Genomic DNA, 18,598 nt, shown 5'->3' with positions numbered 1-18,598 from the left:
TTGCTGTTTAGAAGTTCAATCTTTAAAGCTAGATCAAAGAAGGTTCACTCTTTTGACCCTTCGAGCTTCTGATATAGACCCTATATATATATATATATATATATATATATATATATATATATATATATATATATATATATATCTATTATATATATATATATATATATATATATATATATCTATATATATATATATATATATATATATATATATATATATATATATTTATTTATATATATATGGGTCTACATGAAATAACCGAAAGACCATAACACCAAAACTCAAATAACTGAGACCAGAATCACGAAACCCCAAAATACTGAAAATCACGAAACTGTAAACCAAACACATAACACACAGACACACAACTACCCCAAAGTAGCAAACACACCAGCCTACACTAGTGACAGGCAGGGGTGCAAGCCCCCCTGCACTCCCCACATGGGGTGCTGCCTCCCCACACCCCCTTATTTTAATATTCTAACTCCGAGATCGCACAGACACACAAACCAAAGTCACAGCGCACACACACAGCAATACCTCTCACAACTACACTTACACATACATACTTACCTGTGTATGTGTGTGTGGTGTATGTTGAGTGCAGTTTTCGGTAGTTTGAATTTCGCAGTTTTGATGTTTCGGTATTTTAGTGTTTCAGGTATTTGGTCTCGGGATTTTGGGTGTCGGTAGTTTGGGTTTTCAGGATTTAGTAGTGGTTCCATGTTTATATATATATATATATATATATGTATATATATATATATATATAGATAGATAGATAGATAGATATTCTTTTTGTATTTATTTATTTATTTATTATTATTATTATTTTTTTTTTTTTTATGATATATGTTCAGAAATATGGTAGGTACAAGTCCTAGAAATGCATTTTCTTTACCACAATAGTCATACACAATTATGGCTCATTCTTAGTTTCTGTTGCCGAAGGCTAAGAATGGCCTAACATTTCCCTCTCAACAGTGTTAAAAGTCACCCTATTTTGTTTAGCAAATTGGAATTTCTCACTCATCAAGACCACCCTTACTTTGTGTTCAGTTTAATCAAATGCTCATTTTACTGTAACACAATAGCTATGTGAACACCACATTCAAATAAAATCATTGGATATTCAATCCCACTGCTTCTAAAAACAACATCCCTGATGTAGCCTATTAGTTTTTTTGTTCCCCCTAACATGATGGATTATTACAATCAGCCAATAATGCCAGATATTAGAATGTTATTCTTATTTTTATTTTGAAATCACATCATGACACAGGATCTGTTGCTCTATTTTTTATCTGTGATTAGGATAATATTTTAAATATTCCCTGTTTGTAGCTCAACACCCTTATATCTACTTCCCCACCTACCCCTGGTATTAACTTTTAAGTGCCTTTGGAGTCATAAGTAACTTTCCCCTGGAGTCTAGTGTTCACCCAAAATGCAGGATTTGCCAACTAGTCTAGGGGATTATAGAGATATGACAGCAACCACCCCCACGTATACAACATAACTCCTCCACACACATATACACAACTCCCTCACCTGATCACACTCATGAGCACATTCATTCACCTGTACATACACACACACACACACACACACACACACACACACACACACACACACACACACACACTCACACCTAAAACCACTTTGCATAAACTCACACATATAGCAACAGGCATATATGCATATACACCCCCACCAGTACCTATAAAATAACCAGTCCATCACTTAGAGATATGACAGCAACCACCCCCACGTATACAACATAATTCCTCCACACACATATACACAACTCCCTCACCTGATCACACTCATGAGCACATTCATTCACCTGTACATACACACACACACACACACACACACACACACACACACACACACACACACACACTCACACCTAAAACCACTTTGCATAAACTCACACATATAGCAACAGGCATACATGCATATACACCCCCACCAGTACCTATAAAATAACCAGTCCATCACTTTCCTCTAATGTTATCACAACCGTTGCAAGCAATGAGAGAAAGCAAACTATTGGCAGAGTTAATTAATTCAGCTGGCTGAGCTAACTTGCACAGCTGAATGATTCTTAGAAATGCTGTGTAAATGCCTTAATGCAGGCATTTCCATGGGGAGAGAACATGGCTACTTAACATAGGCCACACCCCCACAATGCCCCGTTATAATCTGTGGTAGGCCATAGAGACAACCCACCATGGTGTTATATCTCTTTGAGGGAAAGCATTGTGATAGGGCTGTCCCTGAATAGGAAATGGTGCTAAAAAGGGCTTACTTTTGGTGCAAACCTTTCTGAATCACAATGAGTATTTTCTGTGCATTTCTGTAATATTGATAAACTGTACGGTTAAACATTTAGGGAAATCCCATATTATTTCTGCTATATTTCATCAGGAAAAATTGAAGTATATCATATTAATTTAAAGAAAGTTTGCAAGGTAGGTAATAAAGTTTATTAGTTAAATATTTAAGCTTTGCAGATTTTATGGCATGCAAGCAGAGAAGATGGCAACTTAAATCTTCTGGATTATACAGTTTAAAACTGTTCCCCCTGTTTAATATCCCTCACTTCTTTTCACTAGTCAGTTATTGTTAATGGCAATATGATTTATGCAAGTTAAACACGAAATTTAAGCATTTTGCATTATCAGCTGACAATATTAAGAGTAGGCAGGATAGCAAGCTGGATGATCTATGAAACCACACTAAACAATGCAACTTAAGACAGCTTAAGACATTTCTCTTTAAGAAAAAAAAAGTGACCATTTGAAATTTCTCTTTCAAGAAATTATAAGGCTTCATCCTCATGATCAGTTTACAGCAACTGTGAGAAAATCCAGCATTACCCAGAATGGACTATTGCAAAATTATCTTATTTGAGTACTTTCTTGAGTATAAAATGACTGTTTATCTCTTGTATAATAGTTTAGTGAACTCTATTATTCTTTATTTCAAGTAGCAAACGGTAATGATGTGGTATGCACCTTTCTGAGGATTAATTTCAGCAAATTAATTTCAGGGTTGTCAATCACTGAAAATTCCATCAGCAATACATATTTTATTTTGGGTATGTGGAACATCAAACAGCTGTTCAGATGAGCAGTAGTAACACTCTTCTCTAAGATTTAATTCCTTGAATCATTTGCCTATATTATGAATTTAATGATAACCACAAAACAGAGATATTTTCGATAATCCACAGTGCATTCTTTCTTAAAAGGTGCAGAATAATAGCAATTGCAAAACATCAAAACTAAGAATAATGAACCACAAAATTAGTAATGTCATTTTCTAAATATTCATACAAACATAAAAGACACAGAGGAATCCAATGATAGCTAGGAATTCCCATGTAATTATTTCCTTTAATATAAAACGACAGGTAAATAAGCACTTTCGTAGCAAAGCTACTTCATCAGATGTATACTAAAACACAGATAGCACCATTTATATAATCACTTCAGTAGATCACATGACTATCTACAATTAATACTAAAAGGTATATTACATCCATAACAAACTACGTCCAAAATTAGTAACATTTCATCTACAACTGAGTGGCAGACATTAATACATTATATATAAAGAACGTAAAATAAAATAAAACATTTCAAAAAATAAATATTCAATGAAATAATTATAAAATTCATGAATATGTATATTATTTCTTCAAACTTCTGTCTCTAAGCCTTGGTTTGATAGGTACCCTATCATTCAGGCTATGCCCAAAGTCTCCTCTTAGCCTGATTATCCATTTGGATTCTAACTGCTCTGTTGAAGTTATTGATATCTCCCTTCCTGATGTTATCAAAAATACATTCTACTACCATGAACTTAAAAGAATTTCAATTAATATTTATTTTTTGAAATGTTTTATTTTATTTTACATTATTTATATATAATGTATTTCTTTATATATAATGTATTAATGTCCGCCACTCAGCTGTAGATGAAATGTTACTAATTTTGGACGTAGTTCCTTATGGATGTAATATACCTTTTAGTATTAATTGTAGATAGTCATATGATCTAATGAAGTGATTATATAAATGGTTCTATCTGTGTTTTAGTATAAATCTGATGAAGTAGCTTTGCTACGAAAGTGTTTATGTACCTGTCGTTTTATATTAAAGGAAAGAATTACATTGGAATTCCTCGCTATCTTTGGATCCTTCTATGTCTTTTACGTGGTTTACATTTTGAATTTTGTGGGATTCAAGTGCTGGCTGGGATCGGTGGTTTGTGTTTCCATTAAGAAGATTCATACAAACATGTTTCATATTTGTTTAATCATTACTTTAAGGATTCAAATTGTCCGATGTAAACTGTAATACAAGACACATGACTGCATAAGGGGAATATGTGTATATTGCTAGCCTGACTTTTCTTAGTCTCTTATTAAAATACAAGACATATATGACATCACTTACTATTTTTTCTATGTGTAAACATTTATAAAGCATACAATGCCTTAGGAGGCACAAATCACATGTTCTGCTAATCAGAAGGAAGCCCTTACTAACATGAAAGATATCTGTCAATCATGACTTCATATTTTAGAAAAATTGACCAAAATCTGAGTAGCCTCTCTCTGGCTTCTTCAGCACGCGCACACACACACACACACACACATACACACACACACACACACACACACACACACACACACACACACACACACAAACTCTTTCTCTCTCTCTCTCTCTCTCAAAACATACAAATGTAAAATTCAAACATGTATATCTTATGTGGTCAGTACAAGATAGAGGAACTTTTGGTGTGCTACTTCTAGCCAATACTTTAGTGGAAGGATTTTCAGTGTAGAAGGGTGTTACTTCTACCATCAAGCTTTTTGCCACTTGAGATATCTTGTGTTGCTTCCTACAGAAGAACATCTTCCCTATTCAGTCAATAAGTATGATGATCATTCTGATGATTAAAAAGACTTTCACTATGCATTCATAGATTCAGCATTCAAAGTTGTCAGAAGGTCAATGGTGTTATTTAATTTTGTCACTTTGGATGCTCAATAGGCAGCTATTTTATGCAAAAGCTTTTAGTCCTGAATATTGTAGACTTCTGCCTAAAGATGGAGCCCATTGCCATCAAGGAAGGCTTGGAGACCACTGCCCTGTAGGCAACAAATGACTTGTCTAAGTTGAATGCAGCAACAAAGATTTGAAGGAGTTATGTTCATTGATCATAATTTGTAGTGATGTTGGATTCTCATTTGATTAAGGAAACGGATTTGATCTATGCTCTGTGGGGATGATATTTTGTCACTGCAGAAAAAAAATAAGATCATGAAGGATTTGGCTAGTGAGCTCCTCAGGAAGTTAATATAATTTATTGCTAAGTTGTTCAAGGTGTGAAAAGAATTTGGATGTGATCTGAGTGCTGAAAAACAGTGGAAGATATTAACAGTTTGGTTTTGCAGAACGTTTGACAAGACCAGTACTTATGAACTTTCTGAACCTTATATTAGGCAAATAGCTTGTTTTTTCGTAGCAATGTAGTCCATTTTAATCATGATAAGTTAATGAGCAATTGGTCTTGCAATGGTGAAAAATAGTACTGAATGTTTATCGAGGAAAATGCATATTTTAATAGTACTTTCTCTGCAAATAGCTAAAAAATAGATTCAATTTTCATAAGTAGATTTCTGAAGCAGTGAAACTGTTTAAATAAATATAGATCTTAAGTGTTATCATTATTGTTTATTCTGACATTATGCTGGTTGATGTGGCAGGGTAATTAAGTGAATAGGCCATGGCCTCAGCATTATCTTTTGATAAAATATGAGGCATCAGAAAATGATCTTGGTAAATCAGCAATCCCAAATGGATGCTCATGTTTCCAAAGTTATGAATTAATGTACAGCAAGGCTCCACAAAGTGTGCTTATTCCAGCACAAAATCCATGTGCCGACTGAAATCTTTTCCTGGAATTTTCTATGGGTTCATAGGTAAGTGCTAGGATAGATGCCCTTACAGATTATTTTAAACCTAGGCAATTTCCTTTCAGAGATGAGAATCAAACTCATTACTTTGAGTTTGTAAGGCAAACACCTTAACCTTTATGCCAACCCCCATGTCCAGAATGCTATCAGTTAATAATAACTATATCTTAACCAGGTTGGCATGATTAATCTTCATCCAGTCTCTGATTGTCACTGTTGAATTGACAACCTGAACCCATGTGCAAAAATGAGAAAAGGGGTTGTGGATGGATGCATTCATTTATTACCCCTGATTATTCATTATCTTTTTATCTTTCCATACACCAATGATTACTATTTTTTAACATTAGCTGTCCCATGACCCATCGTCTTTGTTTTGTTCTGCTGTGTATCTATAAATGTTTATCTCAAGGCTTAAGTATGTTTCTTTGTTTAGATATTTTGTTTTGTGGATGCCTTTTTTGTTTGTTTGCTTCATTGTTTCTTAACTGCTATTGTAATATTCCCCTTCTGATGAATCTCTGAATACCTTAAATGTAACAGCAATGTATCTTTCCTATTACATTTGAGGACACTCATTTAGAAATCCATATTTTTTGTTTTATTTGTTTTAGAATTTCATCATTATGTCATAAAATGCTGTGCTGCTTCAGTGATTACATTTATTCTGTGTGTTAACTGATCAGCCACACAGCTTTCATTTATATTTCCTAGAGCATTCATGAATCAATATTCTGTTTTGCCGAAGGCTGATCTCCTGAGAACCAAAACTTTCACTATCATTTGTGATGGCAGTGTAGTTAAATTAATTGTAAATCATAGAGGAGGAAGATGATGTTTGTCCTTGAACAGCTTATCACTTTCAGATCTGTAATCTTTTGCCACTTAGCCTTTGAGAATAGAAAGCTAAAGCTATAAACTACATATTTGTGAGAATGCTGTAGGCTAAGGCCTACACCACATTCAGGTTCTTGAGAATGTTCCTGGTCATTAACTTGGCTGGTGTGAAGGTACTAGGAGGCACATTATGGTCTCCCTTTTATAGCACTTCACTGTTCCCTGTCATCCTAATCATGTGTTGTAACAATGTCACAGTTTTGGACTTTTTATGAGGATTTGTTCAGGTTATAGCATTTGAAGAGAATGAGAAGCCATTTCCAGTGCCTGCACTGCCCACAATGCTGTCCTCTTTTGTTTATGCATTTATTCTTTTGCTGTAATCCCTTTTTATAATCCTCTTACTAAATCCTTTCATACTACCTGTTCTGGTATGTTCACTTGCCATACATCTTTTTCTGTGTTTCCCATTATTCCTCCTATTATCACATAATCAGCAAGTTGGTCTGTGACTATGATGACTTTGTGGTACAGAGGGATAATGCCCTGCATAAAACCCATGCGAATAAGGATCAACTACCTACCTACCACATAACTGGAGGATCTTATGAATGATTATGGGATTGAATGGCTTATGATAGCCCTACTGATTCTGTCAAATGAGGTGACTCAACCCTATGCAGTGTAAACTCCTACTCAACAGAGCTGGGCTGGGAAGGTGTAATTACTTCTGTCAAGTTGCAGCTGCATAACTGCGCCATTTGTGGGGAAAGCATCATGGCCCTGACATCTGCAAGCATATCTATCAGCTGCAAGGGGAGGAGATAGTGTAAGAAAAACAGAAAACCTGTCATGGCTGCCTGGATAATACTCATGTTGCAGTTGTGCTTTTTCCTATTAGTGGGGAAATTACTGGCATGACTGGCCATTATCATGGCTAGATTAGCAGCAGGCAAGGGGCTAGAGGCTTGGGTGTCTATTAGAACTGTCTGCAATGGCTGGGGCAATGTAGGAATGATGAGGCTTAGGAGTACTTGTCTCTCTTTGGGAGAAGGAGAGGACTGTGTGCTCCATTTGGTTAGTCTATATATTGCTCAGTGATTTTTTTAGAGACCACATTAGCCTACAGGGTAAAGCTATTTGGTGTAGATTTCCCATGAGTTACTAATTACACTACTTATCTGACACAATTCTGTCAATTTTTATATTTTTTACTTTGAACTTGTGACTATGACAGCAGTCACTGCACTTATTATTTTTCCTTTAGTCATACCCTGGATTATTATCTTTCTCTAGTCCAATCAGTTATCTTCATCTGACCTATACTAAGATTAAGTTGTTAACCTATCCTATTTTGTTATAGCCCTTCATCTACACTGGCCACCATGGAACCTCCGTCAGCTTTTGCCCTTTCTGTAGCCAGATTGATAGCACTATGTTTTGAGGCAGTCTAGTAATTGCCTTATGCTTACAAAAAGTCTACTATTACATCACAATGATTCAGTGTGGGAAAGGAGTAAGTATTTACTTAACTTGGGGGCAACCTTCTTTCCTCGGATCCCATTCTGTAAGCACAAAACACATACAGATACAGCAGAGAGCACTTTCACTAAATCTAGATTAAGATAACACTGCATAAAATTCCCAGGTCAAAGACTAAGACATTAGCTCACACACTGTCATCCTTCATACCTGCAGTCCAGTACACCTACCTCTAAGGTTCACAAGGGTACTGACTATAAGCCCTTATGGCTCATTAAGACTCCATATAACTCCAGCAATGTTTTAGTAAGAGGTGACTCTTGTCAGGCAAATGAACACCAACATCACCAGACAGGATAATATAGTAAAGTAACAGCTAGCAGTCTTTATGTAGCCAGGATCTGGGATGTAACAAGTATTCTTAGATTCTTTCATCCTGACAAATACTATGACCTGATTGTAGTTCACAAAGGGGTGAATGATTTAAGGTGCAATATTCAGAAGGGCATCCAGATGAACATGATTGAGCTTGCTATGCCTGTGCCTGAGGCAGGAAAGACAATGGTCTTGAGTATTTTTATGCTATCATCCAGAACGATGCTGATATTCAAAGAAAAAAGGCATCATTCTAGGGTGAACCAGTATGTATCAGCTTGGGATAATATGACTAAGAAGCCTTCTGACTTTGCTGGGGGTGGTCTCCGCATCTTTTATTATTGCTTTTGCATTCTGGCTAAAGTCTTTGCTACCTGCATAGTGCCTTTTATATGGGCAGAGTTCATTTCATGGACAGCCACAAATCCTTAACATTAGCTTTGACCTTCAAAAAGTAAATGCCAAAGAACAATGGCCCATGGATTGAACCCTGAGACACTCCTCCAGTGACAAAGTTTTTGGAGGCGGTAAACCCACCCACCCTTACTCCTGACTGAGTTCTGTTTTTGAGCCGATTTGCTGTCCAATGAGTTATATAGGAACTGATATTTAGCTGGGAGAGCTTTTTTTAAGATGCCTAAGAGAGGGATGGTGTTTATACCTTTGTGAGGTCCAAATATACAGAGTGCACTGATTTGCCTTTATCCATTACATCAGTGATCTCTCAAAGAAGCCAACCAGATTAAGGAGTCAGGACCTGACCCTGATGAATTCAAACTGGGTTGGGTCAAGAGCCTTTAGTTTATCTATATCCCTAATTACTAGTTCCATAATAATCCTTTACATAACCTTACAGATGAGCCTGGTCAGGCTTATGGGTTTATAATTACACAGGTCCATTGAATCTCCACTTTTCTGAAAGAGAGTGACTGTTGCTGTCCTCCATTCATCCACCACCTGTTGCTGTCCTCCATTCATCCACCACAAGTCTTTTTTGAGGCTAATATTGAAAGCCTTTGCAGGGGGATCCAGCATGTCATATTTCAGGCTTTTCAGTAGACAGCCTGCGATGTTATTTGACCCCATAGCCATAGTGTTCTTGGCTTTAGATAACTCCTTCTGTACTTGCTTCTTGGTAAATATGAAGGAGGTGTTAGATGTCGGTATTTGGTCTGAAATTATTGGAGAGGAGTGGGTGGTGAAGTTAAAGCTGCATTTGTGTGATAGTACATTAGCTATGCCCTCTGGGTCTGAGTATATGATATAATTTACAATTACTGCCACATTGTGTTTGCCATTGTTTCTGAGATTTTGAACATAATTAAAGGAGGCTTTGTGATTATTTTTTAACTGAATGGCTAGTTTTACCTCATGTGTGGCTCTGGCTGATTTGATCAGGATCCGAAGTTCCTTATGTAGTTTAGCAAGTGTCTTTTTCAGCTTCTTGAGAGTCAGATTTAATTTTTGTGTGTAATTGTTTTTTATCTTTTATTATAAAAGTATTTTATATATATATATAATATTTAATATTAAGGCTCCACTATATGGGTTAATATTTGCATTTGCCATTGCATTTGTTTTTCAGGGAGATTGATGTATCTGTCCAACTATTTACATATGCTTAGAATTTGGCAGTAAATAATTTTGTGTAGGCAGTGTGATCACTGGGGTGGAAGGAGTTTTTAAATTTAACCAGGTCATCACTCAGTTTTAGTAGATTATCTTTGCATTGTCTCGCCCCTGGATGTAGTGTGTACTGTGCCAGTAAATTCCATTACAAACTTACTACTTGGATGCTAATGATCATGCTTGGGCAGTCAGAACAGCAAGGAAAAAAATTGCACTTCCTCCGAATGACAACACTGCTCCTAGTAAACTCTGCCCTTGTCCCAAGGCAACAAATGGACCAGATTGAATTAGTCAGTGGAATGGCCAGGCAGGATATTTTCAAAAAAGGGCGGGACAAAAATAATAGCTGCAAGAGCATATGAATATATAATAATTTGGATGTATACTTATATATGTATCCATTGTCAATTGTCCATTCATTGTAGCACAGATTAGTAATAAAAGGCATTATCCAGTCTTATCAACATGTTTTTTGCAACCATATCACAGCTTACTTTACCTGTGCCCTCATAATTTCTTCTGTTGTTCTGTATTCTTTAAAGTACCAGCAAGGGGAAAAAAAAAAAAAAACATTTCACTTATATTGACCAATTATTTATTTATTTAGTTAAATAGTTGTTATCTGTGTGAGTATACTGGTTCTGGGACACTTTTCAGTCACAGCCTGGACGCAGTGGCATCAGAAGAGATTATACATATTTAGCAAAGAACATTATGAACAAATAAGATGTTATCCTACAACAGTAAATGTAAAGACACAAACAAAGACATTTTGAGATGCACAAAAATTAATTTTTTTGTGGTACAATACAGACTAAAAAATGTATGTCATAGTACAAAGAAAAAAAAACATTGCAATATATAGGCATAGCACATTAACTACAAATTGAGACTGAGAAAGAGCGAAACGCTGTTTATAAATTTACATGTAGATTTCTTCTCTGAATAAGCTTTGCTTCAGTGTATGGTCGAACTACATTAGAATGGCTGAGGCTAGATTTAAACTGGGAAAAGTTTTAATCTTTGTCTGTAAAGGTGCTCTAGTAGCTTTTTTCCTAAAAATGTAAACTGTATCTTTTCTGGTTTGATTTGGAAACTGATTCCATCTGCCTGAAGATACTACAACTTCTTTTTCTCTTTTGCATTATGGACACTGGATTGCTATAATGTAAACAATTTTACAGTTTCACTGTGGAGCTCATAAGGGGATAACTGTGGAATGTGTTTGTTTTTCTGTAAGGCCCAATTGCTGCCAGTGACCAGTTTCACTATTACTAAAACAGAAGCAGAGTAGCTTAACCTGTAGTTGAGAGTCAGCTGGCTTCTTTTAGAACAGAACAAGAATTATTTGTTCTTAGTGAGATGTGAAAGAATCTGCAAATAGTTTTAACAGTAGGTTGTAGCATGTGTGTGTTTGCAGAAGAGTTCAAGGCATTTAGGGAAATATTATATTGTGTTCTAGGAATAAGAACATTCTTAACAATACCAGTGGGTCTCCTTCACATTGTCAACACTTCAAAATGGGTCAAAATGATGAATTTCATATGGCCGAGACCATATGATTGACATTTGAATACCGACAGTGCAGAACCGGCATCTCCATACAGTGCGGAATGGAAAGATTTCCATTCCTGCACTGTAGTGCAATCTCAGAGTTGGTATATTTAAGTTACGGAGGGTGTGGGGGGGTGGAGCTCTGCATGGGGGGTGCAGGGGGTTGCCCCCCTGCTAGCAGTGGTTAGGTAAGTGTTTGTTGTTTTTTACTTGTGTATTTCATATGTTCGACATTTCAAATGTCGATCATATGGTCTCGGCCATATGAAATTCGGCATTTTGAAGTGTCGAACATATGAAGTAGATCCATACCAGTATGAACTTAGAGAATGAGGTGATATAAAACTGAGTAAGATGCTGTAACAGTTTCTTTATGGGTTTTAAAGAATTTATGCTCTATTTTCTGTTGTATTCATAATTACTGTTGTCAGTAGATTTGGGCCATACCATTCACACAACCCTAATATGAATTAGAATTTGAGTCCTCCCGCCTAGCCATAACAATTCCCTGGCTATTTCTTCCCACAATATTTACTTCCTGGACCCCTGTCTAGCAGGGTGACTGACATGATCCCCGGGGTGAATTTCCTATCTCCCATCCAATCGTCAAGGTTCCTTTTGAAGAAGGCCAAAGAGGTGCTCTGTTTGACATGTATGGGCAGTCTGTTCCAGAGTCTGGAGAGTCTCTGGATCAGGAACCTATCCCTCTAGCATGTTTTGTTCATTGTGATGACAAGGTTTAGATCCTTGAAGTGTGTGGCTCTGAGGGATTGGGATTTCTTTAAGTGTAGCATGTCCAACAGCTTTGGGTTTGACATGGCCTTGTATGTTAATTGGAGATCACCTCTGAGTAGATGATATGTGACAGAGTATAGCTGGAGTATTTTTAGATGGTCAGCATAGGGCATCTGCTTTAGGCCTGTGATTTTTTTTTTAGTGAAGTATTTCTGTGGCCTTTCCAGTTGTTGCAGATGTTTTAAGAGGTACATACCAACTGGGGCATTGTATTCTAAAATGGGTCTAATGAGGGATGAGTACAGTGGGACAATGACCTCCTTTTGTCTGGATGAAATGCCCTAAGTGATGAGGCATGCCACATAGAAGGATTTCCTGACTGCTGTGGTGATGTGGTTATCGAAGGTGAGACCACTGCCCACCTGTGTCCCTAAGTCTCTTATCACACTTTTGGTGTTTAGTGTACTGCCACCTATGTCATAATTCATGGGTACATGTTTTTTTCCCAATGGGCATAATCACAGAAGATTCACCCCAGCCTGGCTTTTGGGAGTTGCAAAACTAGAATAGTCAATGTAATGCAGTTTTATAAGTATTTCTGAAGCATTTCTCCATTTCGAAGAAGGTGCTCTTTGAAGTATGGTGCACAAAAGTTGCAGCTGCCATAGTTCTTGGCATGAATAATGAGGCTCACAGTTGCTCAGACTGCATCGCTCAATAGTCAGATAGATTTCTCTGTACTGTACCATTTCTATTTATCATGAATGCTTTTGGGAGAATATTTGCTGCTCTTTTTTATAACTGTGTTATTTTATTTCTAGTTTTTTTTTTTTTTTGCTGTAATATACACAGTATAATAAATTCATTAAAATAACTTAATTTCTGAGTCAAGAATGAATAAAGAATACCTCTCATTGCATTAATGAGGCTGGCAAATGTATAGTTTGAGGATGGCATGCCATGATAAAAGACAAAGATATTATACATCAAAAGATTCACTAAAAGTTTGGGCTATTTAGATGCCAGTGAAACTCCTAAAGAAATGCAACCTACCATGCAGTGCAAAGCATGACAGTAGGATATATTTAGCAAATGTGTGTCATGGTTTTATCACTTCTGCATCCAAACTCTTTGGTCAAATATTCTCTACAAATTGCTGATTTTCTAAACAATGTTTCATCAAAATATGGAAGGCTTCTGAAAGACACCTCACTTTATATTTAATAAATTAACAAAAAGCTCTTGCGGTACATACCCAGAGTGTGAACTTATTGATTTATGAAACATGCTTTAATATATTTTCCCCATACAAAACGTTGAATATAAACATATTCAGAAATGATGCTTTAAATGAGGGGCCTCAAAGCATGTTCACCTGATTTCTTGAGAAATATTGTAGATTTCCCAGCTTTAGGGGATGAGGTGACTGTAGCAGTGATTAGATGGCACAGGGAAGATTGTCTCTTGAAATACACAATTTGATTGTTTACTACATGGCAGACAGATCAAAGTTGTCACATAAGAAAGAAATGGTCTTATCTAGCAAGATCTTTGCTACATTTAAATGTCCAGTGTTACTCTTTTGTATTGTAGTTAGACTGTATCCCAACATGCCTGACTAAATGAAGGATTTATTCTACTAATGTAAGGATATATCATGCTTTTCTATGGATAAAGATGGAAAGATCAAACCAGCCTTTCTTAGGTTGCACCTATGGGAGATCGTAGAGGATGCCATGAGGATAATCTTTATTTTTGCTAGATGAAGATTAATTACATAAGTTATTTGCGTGACAAGTAGGAGATTTTGTCTGTGTACACAATTAAGTGTGAGGCATACCCAGAACATACTTTGGAGATTAAATTTTGCACTCAAATATAAGGGCAAATTATTTATTTGATTGTTTAATACTCATTAAGAAAAGTGGGATCCTTTGATCTAGATGAATCCTGGATTATCCCCAATAATAAGAAAGGACCTGTGGATCCAGGCAACTTGGAACAAAAGTATTACCTAATCTTTATCTCTAACTTAACATTTGTCTATAGGATTATGGAGAAAGTGGCTTATATACAGATATAATCCAACTGGATGACCCACAGACTACATAATTCATGGCACTCTGGTTTTAGATCCAGGCACAACACTAAAGCTGCCCTTGCTAAAGGGTGAGTAACCTCCTTATCTTGAGAGATTGAATGTTACATTCCATCCTGACTGATCTCTTCACAACATCTAACACAGTAAAACAAGGAATTCTGATTAAGTCTCTTGGAAGTTGATGTGTTCTTTCTTAAAGAAGTGAAGTAATTTGTCTCCTACCTTTGTATATAACACTCAGGGACATGGTTTGCCCAGCAGTGCTGATATTGTCTTTGACCCACAATATCTGGAATCAGTTAGCTAAATGAATGTTCAAGGAGATGGATGGAAAATGTGAAAGTAAGCGGCCAACACTGTATCATACAATCAACAGCTTGAATTGTTCAATTTCTAAAATTCAGCAGAGGATTGTGTGCTAGTAAACAGCATAAAGACTTGATGATGAGCACCTACCAAGAAGCTTTGTTTTTGACCCTTTGTAACTGTGTGTTTGTGTGTGTGTGTGTGTGTGTGTGTGTGTGTGTGTGTGTGTGTGTGTGTGTGTGTGTGTGTGTGTGTGTGTGTGTGTGTGTGTGTGTGTGTGTGTGTGTGTGTGTGTGTGGCAGGGGGTAATTTTAATGTTCCAGGCTGCTACAAGGTAAGGTGGTTTACTGTTTATGTGCTGCCAACATAGAGGCCATAAATTGGGTCTATATCATGTGGCTGAAAGCTAATAATAACGAATAACCACAACTTCGAAAACACCAGAACTCGAAGTTGCAAATGTGGGGGGCCGTGTCCCCCACCCCCACTAAATATATATATATATATATATATATATATATATATATATAAATATATATATATATATACTATATATATATATATATATATATATATATATATATATATATATATATATATATATATATATATATACCAACTCCGAGATTGCACTACAGTGAGGAAAGGGCAAATAGCCCAATCTACACTGCAGAGCGACCCCACAATAACAACTTTGAGTTTCAGTATTTTTGAAGTTGTGGTCTTTCACTATTATTTGCTTTTGACCATGTGATATAGACCCCCATAAATCATAAGAAAATTAGCTAATCATGTTATATTGGAAATACTCAGCCAAACCCTTCTTTTCTACAAACATATATACCAGATTTTACTGTACTGGGAGATTGCTTGGATTTTTGTACAGCAGATTAGTTGGATATTAATTAAGCACAAGCAATCAAAAACAGTACACATCTCACATATGCATATTCTAACAATACAGGTAACAGTAGTCTACAGCTAGGGTGTATTACCTGCATGCTCCATGTCATCCTGCTGGGTGGCTCCAGTCTCCATGATGACACATGTGTGATGCTGTTGCTGCTGTAGGCCAGGAGCCACTATGCTTAGGAGCAGCTCCTCCACTCTGGTGAGGGGGGGATGTATGGCCACCCCACCACTTGTGGCAAGCTGTTGCTTATGGATATCAGATGCACACCACCAGACATGTCTAATTAAATCACTGCAGTGATGGCGTACCTGCTCATATGTCCGGTTATGCATGCCTATGTCATTTACCCGGTGAACAAGGTCTTGCCACAGTGCAGTACGGTCATGCTGGTGCTGGCTGGCCCTGGAAAGAAGCAGGTTATAGTGCTGCACCAGGCTGTTCAGAATTTCCTGCTCCTCTGTAGCTGAATACGATGGATTATGTTGATGAGCCATAACCCTGGAAGACAATTAAACGATATGTGTGAGCATATCATGTGGCACACTTAACATTATGAAGTACAGATATCACTTAATTGCCATATATAGCATCTATCTGTCTATCAGAGGATACACACGTTCAATACCACATATCACTGCTCAGCCCACATCTGGCTGACAGTGCTTGCAACACTCCATATAACAAACCACTATACACCAGTAGTCGGCACACTGTTTGGGATACAATGCATAATCTCGCCCCGGGGGTATATATATCAAGCTAATGCATGAAGAAATATGTCATCCAAAGCAATGAATGTCATGTACATTTACAGTATTACCGGTAAACCACCCTAGTCTTTGATGCCATACCCCTACCTAACATATGTGTATGGTTGTTAATATAGCTGGCATACTGCTGTAACAGAGTATACATGTTGCTAAGTACACACACATACCCTGTAACACACATGTGATTGTGGGCATGGTACAGACATCATTAAACACACATCAGACATACATACGACACACAGATGTATGCCGACACAGATTAGCATTACCTGTGTACCTTATAGTACTGTGTGCCCCTACTTACAGATACGTATGCCTGTGGTATGTAATCTGTGCAGACTACAGGAAACACACAAGACAGTGTTACCAGGAACTGTGAACATACACCATACTGTGCTGTTTAGGCCTACAGCTTCAGGTAGTACAACAGTTCATATGTCAGCTGGAGTCACCAGCAGTACCACTTACTGAGCATACATGTATTGCTTCAACCTACATTGGGAAACCACAGTCGTACACAAGGAACTATGTCACAACATATGCCATCCTATTATGTCTGCATACCAATAACTGGCACATCTTTCTCTGGCGTCACACCTAGGACACAAACTACCATGACAGACACAACCTCACACTAAGCTATCACACCTTTACAAACCTTGCACACAGTCACTGTCACACTCATTCCACCTCACATAGCAGGTATTGCACTGAGTACATGTGTGTGTGCATTGTGTCATAGGTAGGTAATACGCTATTGGCCCTAGGGCCTAGAGCAGCCTAACCATATGCTACCCTGGCCTTTGACACACATGTAATGTGATTTCACTTGCTCCTGTCATCCGGATACACAGAGGTGACTCCCAGGGCATATTACCTATCTCCAAAACAATCATCAGGGGTATGTATGACATCTGCTAATGAGGAGCCTTGTTTGTTCATGCTGGGTGGTTTAGTCCAGAGTATGGCATATTTGTGGATAGGAACCTGTACCTCCAGCATGTGCTGTTTAGTGAGGTGACAATGATTAGGGCCCTAGGTCATGTAGCCTGGAGGGACTGTGAGGTGTTGTCATGGTGGTTGGCTGATTGCTATGGGTTTGACATACCTCTGTATGTCCGGCAGTGGTAACCTCTGGGTGGGCGGTATGCAACGCAATCTAGCTGTGGTTTTGTGAGTCAGTCTGCATAGGGCATGTGTTTGAGGGCAGTATTACTCTTTGTTAGGTATGTCTGTGGCCTTTCCACTTGCTGTAGTTGTCATGTGAGGTACATACCACATGGGGCATTGTGATGAGTAGAGGGGAACACTGACCTATATTTCCCTAGATGACAATCCTTTTGTGATGACACGTACCACGTAGACAGATTACATGACTACTGTGGCACTGTGATTATCAAAGGGGAGCCTACTGTCCACCTGTGTCCCATGTACCCTTCTGACACCATCAGTGTTAGGCAGGCTACCACCTATGTGGCAGTTACTGCGTAAGGTGTTTTGGAATGGGGTATGGCACTGCAGTATCAACACTGGTGTTCAGTCCATGCCTTGGACAACAGGCACCTGTTGCAATACATATGACCCCGTGTCTCCCTCTCTCTCTCTCTCTCTCTCTGTATATATATATATATATATATATATATATATATATATATATACATTCATATATCCATAGCTATCCATATCTATACATACCCATACATATCCATACATTATCAATACATATCTATATATATCTATATATATCTACAGATTTCCATATATATCCATATATATCTATATATATATATATATATCTATATATATCCATATATACCAATATATATATCTATATTTATCCATATATATCCATATATATCTAAATACATTCATATATATATATCTATATATCTATACAT

This window comes from Protopterus annectens, chromosome 4.part0, assembly GCF_019279795.1.
Source record: "Protopterus annectens isolate FY-2018-M chromosome 4.part0, PAN1.0, whole genome shotgun sequence".
In the NCBI taxonomy this organism is placed as follows: domain Eukaryota; kingdom Metazoa; phylum Chordata; order Ceratodontiformes; family Protopteridae; genus Protopterus; species Protopterus annectens.
The sequence above is the reverse complement of the archived record's forward strand: the minus strand, read 5'-3'. Positions refer to the sequence as shown.